This window comes from Nymphalis io, chromosome 4 (genome assembly GCF_905147045.1).
Source record: "Nymphalis io chromosome 4, ilAglIoxx1.1, whole genome shotgun sequence".
Taxonomy (NCBI): Eukaryota; Metazoa; Arthropoda; class Insecta; order Lepidoptera; family Nymphalidae; genus Nymphalis; species Nymphalis io.
Genome location: NC_065891.1, coordinates 11,128,757 through 11,139,637, shown reverse-complemented (window position 1 = coordinate 11,139,637; position 10,881 = coordinate 11,128,757).

Sequence of the window (10,881 nt, the reverse complement as noted above, 5' to 3'; positions counted from 1 at the left end):
TTAATTATTTTCTATATATGATTTCTATATGACGATATGACTATAATATGATTTCTGTCACTTGAATATGAGTTAAATTAAATAGGTTAGACTGTGTGACTCTGTGTGGCTTTTATAATTGTCTCAATATTCACATTCGAACGCTCACTTTATGTCAAATGAAAATGAAAAGATCCACAGAGTATTATTGCATACAATGCATTGTGACGGTGAAGAATCGCACCGCAGAGGTTTCAGTTGGGACGAAGACAAAAACAATATATTCTTATAAGAGTGTTCGATAACAGCAGTAAGTCTTCATTCCTGCGACGACCTTCGACCGGCACTCAACCAGTTACGTAATATCGGAATAGCAACTTTGAAGTTACAGACTAAATCATTCTTATGAATATGGATCTATTTTTATGGAACATCATATATTATGTTAGCCGTTTACAAGATAAATAGCTCGTGGGAAATTGATACTTACGTATTTTATAGCTTCTAGAAAAATCCGCAAATGTGTACAATTTAAGTTATTAACTCGTTAGATGATTGGATAAACATTTTAATGTTTAATTATTATTAGTTTTTTGATTTAATCCACCATTTAAACTATAGGGCAACATTATAATATAACAAATAAAAAGCTTTTGTTATCATTTACGCAAATATTGTTCCGTTGGCGCAGTTGGCAGTGTGGCCTGCCTTCCACTACAGGGGTTCGATTGCGGGTTCGAGTGTCGCCCTGACTCTGGGTGTATTTTTATTATGTATTTTTATTTACAGTTATATTATATATGTACATATATTTAACAGTCCGTCAAGGTAAGGTAAGAAGAGAAGAGGAGAGGTCCGGAGCGGAGTTTTCACGGTTGTCAAAATATATTTTAATTGAGATGCGGAGGTGCTCTACAAATACAAGGAAAGAAATAAAAAAAAAAATTAAACTTATACTAAAGTTTTACAACAATATTGACCTATCAATTTGCTTCACAAAGTAATGCTTAAGCACACGGTGTGAGCTATTTAAAAATGTATTACATTAATCTTGAAAATACTGGTTTGTTAATACAACGTTGTATTCATTATGATTCTAAACAAGATTATCGTAAATTGTTGGTTGGAACAAACTCGCTTTTAACAAGCGTCTTAGCTGACGAAGTTCGCTTTTGAAATCCAATTCTACGAACAATCTGCCTCGAAACCAAACCATTGTTTGATTCACGCACTGCATCAAGGAGGTCCTTGTATATACGTATATAGCCTCTTTTATTAAGAAGTGAGTACTCGATTCAATAACAAGATAGATGACCGTGCATTTATTATTGTGTGACAGAAACCATACCGGGTCTTTCATGTTAAAAAATCTATAATTTTGTTATTTCATTCCAATTATATTTTAATTGATAATTGAGTACTTATAGATCACCTTGGTAATTAATTAATGTTTGTTAATTGCATTAAATAATAAATAATTAATTAAGGTTGTGCATTCACGTGCTCGATATATATATATATTATATTGTTTTAATTGAAATTTCATATCATAATATAAAAAATCGCAAGCAAACCCAATTTATTTTTACAAATCATAATGTATAATATATATTTTTTTCTTATTAATTATTTACTAGAAATAAATTTAACCAAAGTGGTCCAGTGATTTTAAGTCAGGACTAACATCGTTGAGTTTTGCTAAGCCTAATTTGTATTTCATCTTATACTTGAAGGTAAAGAAAATATCGTGTGAAATCCTGCAAATTCGGGTTGAAATTACGTCCCATGTGATGAAATAAGCAGCAAAACCTTTTGCTTGAAAAGAAACGATACTTTCCCCAGCAGTATACTTCCTATCCCGTTGGTCTAGTGGCTAGTATAAGGCCGCAGACCCCAAAAAACCCAGGACGGGTTCAATTCCCAGGTCGGGCCGGTAAAATTCTCAATAGTAGCCCAAAGTCTGGAAATTGGAAGTGTGTACACTCCCGTATCTCGGAAAGCACGTAAAGCCGTTGAACCTGCGCCTGAACTCTTTCCGGTCATGTTGGATTGCCGTCCCATTGGATTATGAGAGTTAGGGTCTGGAAGACCTTATTATTTACTGCTATTATTTTTTCTGGCTATTATAAAATTTATGTTACATTGAGTGATGGGGTTCTCTTACTTTTTATAGTATTTATCATTAGCATGCATCATGTACTTATTCGATTAAACTGCTTCGGGTAAACATTTCAGAATCATAAAATTGCTCAATTAGTATCCTTATTTTAAGTAATTCATTCATTTCATACTATTTCTAATTATATTCTGAGCTCATTTCTTTATTTTTCATTTATTAATTCTTCAATATCGATTATGATTTTGTAAATATAATCTTTATTTAAGTTCCATGTTAAAAGTCGGGGCTGCCGCGGAAAAAGCCGCGAACAAACGTTACAAATATTCGTCTTATTCCAACTTGTTTTTTGTTCCGTTTGCACTTGAAAATACTTGGACCTTGGAATAATAGTGTAAAAAGTTTCATCAAAATATTACACCCCGTCTTATTGCCTCTACTGGTGACTTACGATTCAAAGGAGAAACGCTGCTAGCGTTCTTCCACCATTCCACGCGGTCACGATTTGTACAGTAACTATTTTTAATTTTTATTTGTATTTATTTAAATCTTTAATGTAAATAAATACATATAAAAAATATTTAAGAACTTTTTAATTTACATGTTGCTTATTTATAAAAATGAGCTTTATTTATCAATATCAGTATTTTCTTATAATGAAAAATGCATCATCTTTTCGTTCGCATCTTCGCCTGCATCTGGGGTAGGGACAGACGTTAGTCCAAGCCCTTTTCTGTACCATCAGTGGTACGTTATCAACAACCTGTATGTAAAACTTCATGATGGTTGATTGAGTAGTAAATAAAATCACTTTCACATTTCTGATATTACTTAGGACAAGGATGAAGCGGTGCAATCGTTTTTAAGATAAGTCACATATAATCACAATAAGAGACAGACGTAAACTTAAGGAAAGCCGACCACATTTAACATACTTTTTGAATTCGTTTCAGATTTGTAACCGAATTTACTGGTGGTAGGGCTTTGTGCAAGCTCGTCTGGGTAGGTACCACCCACTCATTAGATATTCTACCGCAAAACAGCAATACTTGATACTGTTGTGTTCTGGTTTGAAGGGTGAGTGAGCCAGTGTAAATACAGGCACAAGGGACATAAAATCTTAGTTTCCAAGGTTGGTGGCGCATTGGCTATGTAAGCGATGGTTGACATTTCTTACAATGCCAATATCTAAGGGCGTTTGGTGACCACTTACTATCAGGTGGTCCAGTACCATATGCTCGTCCACCTTCCTATTTAAAAAAAAAAAATAGGAAGACTTGTTACCCTCATATATTGGTAACTATTTCATTTAGAAACTGTATGATCATTCTTTATGAGGTATTATTGTTGTGTATAAAGTTTAGAGAATAAAATAATAAGCAAGCTATAGAGTGCGTACTATTGAGTAGGAACCGTGCGATAAAGCAGGAATGCAGGGCGATACTTCAAAGCATCCTGTAATTAATCTACGAGTGAATTACGTAAGAAATTAAATATATTCTGAACAGTTTTTAAGTTTTGTTTTTGTACGAAAATAAAATTGTAATTTTTCTATAACAGTTTAATAAGAAACTTAAACTTGTAGTAATTCCTTGTTAATGCTTTTAAACAATGTTTAATCATTATTTTTACTTGATAGTCACAGCTAACACTCGCGTTCCTCTTTCAATTGATTCCACTTAATAAGGCAATACCATTTCGCTTCAATTCTTAAACTTATGCTCACATCAAAACCCAATAAAATCGAGTTAAAGTGGCAATTTTCAACGCGACTTACATTGAAAATAGTTGCAAAACTTCTGTCCATATTCCCTAACGGTCTAACTTTTAAAACGAAGATGGCAAAGAAAGTTTACAAAATGATTTTTGCTTACAGAAAATTCTTGTTCTTATACTTAAACCTCGTACGTATTTACATATTATTTTTTATATTAACTAAATATGCGTTCTTATTTTAAAAATATTTTATTTTTTTTAAATTGTGTTAACGTACAAAATAAATAAGTAAATATTTTGTTTAAAAATTGAATTATGCTGAATGTAGTTAGTTTTAATTGTTTGAAATAAATAAAATAATCATTTGAAAAACATGGCAACAAAATACGAAATAAATTATAAACAGTTTGATAAATCTGCAAATATTGTACACATATTTTGTATTCTGTTCGCTTTTTCATTATCGTAGGACACGCTCGCCTTGCAGTGAGACGCAAATGGCCTGTTACATTCACTTTCACAAAGAAAGAAAGTATTAATCAAACGGATTTTCTTAGGCAAGGACCAGGCCTATTCTTTGTCCCGTAATCCGTCTCTATCAGATAGGGTTGGATTCGTCGACCTAAATTGGAACTTTCGGGGACTGACGAACGTTCCAGTTTATGTTTTCGTGATAATTCGTTTCCGTACGATAAAATAAGATTGCGACATTCGTTTCGACGGAATGGACACTCTTAAGGGCCCCAGTTTTCTGCTTCGGCTGCGTGTTTAAATTGAAAATGTAGACCGTTTTGATATTTTATGACACGCCATTAAAATGGCGTAAATTCAACGCTGTAAGGATTAATATTCATGCCATACAATTCTGTGTATATGTACATAGTGAAGCAAGATGACCCAGTGGTGATAACATGCGAATCTTGACCGAAGATTCCTGGTTCAAGCCATAAAAGTACCATCAAGTTTTCAAGATCATCATAAACCATCAAGAGAGGACTTTGCGCAGCAGTGGCACATTAACAGATTGTTACTACTTACATAAAGTAGGTAAGCCAAATATCTTTCACAAAATGCTGGTTATAGCGACTATACAATTTATAAGGTGATGAATTTAATTTGTCTTAGATCATAGGCATGTCCTTGACTTAAACATAAATAGGCGTTTTTTTTTAAATAAATGTATGATTCAGCATTATTTGTATGACATATAAAATTAATAACTGACTTCATTAAACTAAACCTTATGTAAGAAATTTCATTTTGTTACAAAACTTCAACATTTTCTAAGAACTATAGTACTTATTTTATAATTTATAGCGCGTTTAATAACGTTGAGAAAGAATCGTGTGATATATATGCTAAGTTGAATATCTAACCTTACATTTATCTGACAGTTTTTCCTGATCTTTTTGTGTGAAAATCTTTTTGAATTCTGTATCATATGATGTTTAAAGTGTTTGGTAAGTCGGCAAACAATCTTGACACAATGTCTTGTTGAATTTCTGTAATTTGTGAAACTATTCATCTACGTATCACTATATTAATTTTAATATAATAAATGAATAATTATCATTAACATATTATTTTAAGCGTGTCTTGTGTTATATTTAAACATATATATAATTAATACAATTGTGTAAGAGCGGAATACATTTAATTTTATTTAAAAAAGCGTTTTAAGGATATATCATTTGGTTTGTTAAATATATGTATTCTTTTTATTTAAAATAGATAGGCAAACTGAGGTGGAAACTGGTTAGCACTGACCTTAATGTCCTGACTGATATTACCATTGTAGGAAATATTAACCATCTCTTATATCTTCAATTTGCTACCAAAAAAAGAAACTAAGATGTCATGTTCCTTGTGCATATACAAAGGTATATAGGTTCATTGACCCTCAGAACAAGAGCCCAACAATAGACTAGCTTTTTGGCAATAGAGTATGTGATAAGCGGTTACTACCCAGGCGAGCTTGCACTAACCCCTACGACCTAGTAAATTAGATGTCGTGAAAGGTAAAAAGAGAGGGAAAATAATTTATATGTGCAGTAAATAAGCGAACTAAGACAGTCGTAATTCAAATATTAACAAACAATAAATAGTAACAGTGTATTCTATTTGCGTTCCAATTTGTGAAACAGCCCTTACAATTGTAATTAGTCCAAAAGAGTAACTGCTGAGTGTCTTGTCAGGTGTTTTAGATATAATCTACAACCTGAATTGGTGGTAACTTCACGCTAATCTTTTTATACTAAAACCAATGCAGTTACAACTAATATAAGATATCAATCGCAACCAAATTACAGTTCCGTTCTTTTTCTAGTTAATACTATTTCGTACATGTCTTTTGAAGCAATTTTATCAAAGAAATATTTTAATAAATATCGAAGGTTTTTATAATTAGAAAAAAAACATAAATTCAGAACTGAATGTAGAAAATAAATAGGAGGCGGTTAAATAAATCGCGAACACGAGGTGTGGTTTCTAAATAGTCCATAAACAATGTCCTTTAAATCGTTTTTTTTTTTCGTAGTTCTGCTTGGCACAGGCAAGCGGTAGGAGCGCCAATTTATTATCTCACGGTCAAACTACGGTATATCTAAACCACTACTTCCCTCTCGAATAGTTCCTGCTATTTGTCGGCCTAAACAATCATTTGTATCAATTTACTTACTGATATCAAATCAATGAATCGCAACGAAAGACGAATGATTCAATGGGAGAAGTAAATGTTATTGTAACAAAGACTATAAAAGCTTAGCATAATTATTCTAACACGTACGAATATACATATATTGAAAATATATATTAGTAATTATAATAATTTATTTACACACCAAAAACATACATGTACACAATTTGTTTGCAGTATTATCTAACTCTAGGGTTTTTATTAGCAGCACTATTGGTAGACCTTTGACTCCGAAACTAATATAAATTGTACTATCAGTCAGCGATTCCTCGAAAATTCATTGCACACTAGATTAGATTCCTAGATACCTTTGAAAGCGTAGTAATATATGTATATATATATAAAGAAAAGAAGAAGGAATATAAAACAATTAATAATAGTATGTTATTACGCGTGTTTTTGTTTGTATATGTGTGTGTGTATGTCTGTGTGTGTGTGCGTGCGTGTGTGTGTGTGCTTGTGTGAATTTATAAGCGTACTCAACATGCCCAAAATTACTTTTATTTATTTCAAATTTTAGAAATTATTTTGTACTAACTGACCTTGAAGTCAATATTTATCAACAAATCTCACCGTATTTTCTTATATTATTCTTAATTTTTGCAATCTAGAAAATGGTCTACCTGATTCTCTCTGATTTCTTTTTTTTTAAATTACTTAATTTTTACTTCCTGCTTGCAAGGAGTGTAAATATGACTATTTTACCCTCCAGTGGAAACGACGAATATGACGCTCTATAATTTTTTATAATTAAAAAAAGAAAAGTTCTCACATTAAGAATTTGTTTTCTAACATTTATATTTTAAAATAAATTTCTAAGCGGATATTAAATTTCAAATATTTTAATGTAAAATTGTTTGTAATAATGGGCATATAATTATAATCGGTTCTATTTACTTTAGATTTGTGTTCGCTTTAAAAGCGTTGAGAATATTATAAGGAAATATTATTATAAAAGTTACTTAATGATAAGTTCGTTCATTGTAGATGTTACAGTTGTTTTGTTATCCCTACAGCGCGTATAATATTTATTTATTTAAAAAGGAACAAAAGAACATGACTACAGTTTGTTTATTTACTACTCTAACGAGTATTTCCTTTTAAGGTCTCATATGTAGCGAAATGTAACTTTTGTTTAACGCTAATTCTCATCGTATCTGCATATTTTGGCTTTCTTTGGAGTAAGTTCGGTATTTGAATATATTTTTGGAGTTAATTAAGCCACCAGACGGAGTTTGACTTAAAACACAAAAATTAAAACTTTAATGAGCAAAGGAAAATTAAAGAGTGAAAATATTTAAATAACCAACCGAATAAAGATTGATATAACCAACTATTAATATTAAAATATAACTATATAAATAAATAATTTCGAATCATTCAAAAAATATTTACGGAACTTTCTTTAGAAAAATACTGAAACCTATCTGGACCCTAGAAACACACGACATTGTATATAAGCTATTTTTTATAAACTTCATTTTCTGTACGTATACGTTCTATAATACTTTGTAAATGTTCACACCCTGCGTTTTATGTAATTCTAATGTACGTGTGTATATCATTGAACTCCTTCTAAAGTATATATTCTTATTTCACTCTTACTCACTCTTTAACTACCCCGTTAGTCTAGTGGCTACGTGTAAGGCCACGGATCTGGAGGTCTTGGGTTCAAATCCCATGCCGTGCCTCGGAAAACAGGTAAAGTTAAAGAAACAGGTAAAGTTGGTCCTGCGCCTAACCTCTTTCCGTTCGTGTCGGCTTGCCGTCCCATCGGATTATGAGAGTTAGGGAATAGAGAGTGCACCTGTGTTTACGCGCACACTTGTGTACTGTAATATGTCATGCGCAGTTGGCTAATCTCCGAATGCGAAATCGGTCTGGAAGATATTATTATTTACAGTAGTAAAACAGTAACAGCCTGTTAATGTCCCACTGCTGCGCTAAGGCCTCCTCTCCCTTTTGAGGAGAAGGTTTGGAGCTTATTCCACCACGCTGCTCCAATGCGGGTTGGTAGAATACACATGTGGTATAATTTCAATAAAATTAGACACATGCAGGTTTCCTCACGATGTTTTCCTTCACCGTCAAGCACGAGATGAATTATAAACACAAATTAAGCACATGAAAATTCAATGGTGCTTGCCCGGGTTTGAACCCACGATCATCGGTTAAGATTCACGCGTTCGAAACACTAGGCCATCTCGCCCATTATTTACTACTGTGTTTTTCTTGCTATTATAAAAATAATGTAACATTGAGTAATGGGTTTCCTATACTTTTTATAGTATTTATATGTAATAATATTATTATTATTATTTCACTCTTACGAAATCGGGACGCGTTGCTTCGTATATTATTTATGTTGTTTTTTACTGTCACCGATTTAAAATTTCCCTGACTGTTTTTAATAGGTACTTTCAGTCTTGACAAAATTAATTGATTAGACCCAATTTTCAATACTTGCTATTCATCGTCTGAATTAATGTTGTTTGTATTTTATGTAAAAATAAGTGTTTTAAATTTACATTAAAGCATCCATCTAATTGTTTAGATACTTAGGTATATATGTATCAATGAATATGCAATATAACTATTTGTAATTTGATCAGTAACATCTTAGCGCTCGATACACGGTACCTCTACCGTACCCTAACTGAGAGTTCGAGCGTCAGATGACGTCAGCGTATGATTCGTTTTTGTAAGTGCGTTAATGCGTGCGTGAGATCAGTATATGAACTCTAACTTCGTCTAACTGAAGTCTAACTGCGTGATTTATTTCAAGTAGTTAAATTATATAAGCGACTGTGTCATACCAAATTGAGAATTAAATATTGAAAATAATAAAACATTTCGACGTGATATAAAGCTATAGCATAAGTAATTGCTATAAACAAATCGCAGGCACTTTTAATTAAATTTCATTGCAAAAAAAAAGTCACTCATAACAAAATATTTTAAATGCTATAAAGTCTAGTCTAGTCACTGTTTTTCTTTAGATGAGAAATTACAATTGAAATTAATATATGTTAAAAGTCGTGAGATTATTTTCCTTAGAAAGAAACCAAGGGATATAAATAAAACACTTCACCTTATATTACTTTTGAGAAAATCGCCACCGACATCATGAGCTTACTTTTGTTTGCTGTAACAAAGCCGATTCATTTGGACAAATCTTTTTAAATTTACTTTTTTCTTCGCACTGATGGGTTTTCTCACTCTAATTACAGACATTTGCGTCGGCAATTGTGTATGTGCGTTGTTTAATCTTCTATATTTATCTTATCAAACAAATATTACAAAACATAAGGTTTTCTTTGTTGCTTTTATTTATTTCGGTGTTACTTTAAAATCGTATTTTTTTCTCTAATATATTTAACATATTGCTAATTTTTTTTATTGTTGATTAATGAGTTATTTTTATATTTATAATGATATATCAGACGCATCAAAAGTGCATCAATAAAAGTGACCAAGAGCCAAGATGGCTCAGGGGGTAAAACACGTGAATCTTAAACTAAAATTGGGGGTACAAACCTGGGCAACCATAACTGAGTCCTCACGTGCTTATTTGTATTTTTAATTCATCTCATGCTGAGCAGTGAAGGAAAATATCGTTAGGAACTATGCATGTATCGGATGAAATTCTGTCATATATATATGCAACAAGCCTTCTCCATAGATTGAGGCCTTAGACCAGCAATGGAATATTTATAGACAATGAGCAGTCTGTTATACTTTAAGGATTGATTTGTAATCGCGAGTTTACTACTATAAACTACTATAATGGGAAGAATAATTGCTGTTTCAAATTTTTTCTATACAAAACTCTCAAAATGTCAAACTATTTTTTCAGATATGAGTTAACAATTTGTCTTGTTGCTTTGAGTAAACAATTGTCAAATTGACAAATCAGCCTAAATCGAAATAAATAAGAAATGTAACAAATTTATTATTATCATAAAAATTACGGCTGCTACTTTTCTTAAATTTTTTAGGGTATTTTTTTATTGTTATTGGCAGGCGGACGAGCAACTGGGATATCGCCAATGCTCCACCAACTTTGAGAACTGAGATGTTATGTTCTTTGTGCGTGTAGTTACATTAGCTCACTCACCCTTCAAACCGGAACGCAACAATACTAAGTATTGCTGCTTAGCGGAAGAATATTTGATGAATGGGTGGTACCCACTCAAACGGGCCTGCACAAGAGAAACATAAAACGGCAATTGATTATTTTCTACATAAAATAGCTATTTCATAGTATGAGAGATTGAGCCGTTTAAGTTTAGCAGTACTTTCATTATGGTGTCACAGAATAAGGTCATAAGCCATATTAAGACAACAGCGTACAAAGGCCTTATTACTTTAAGTA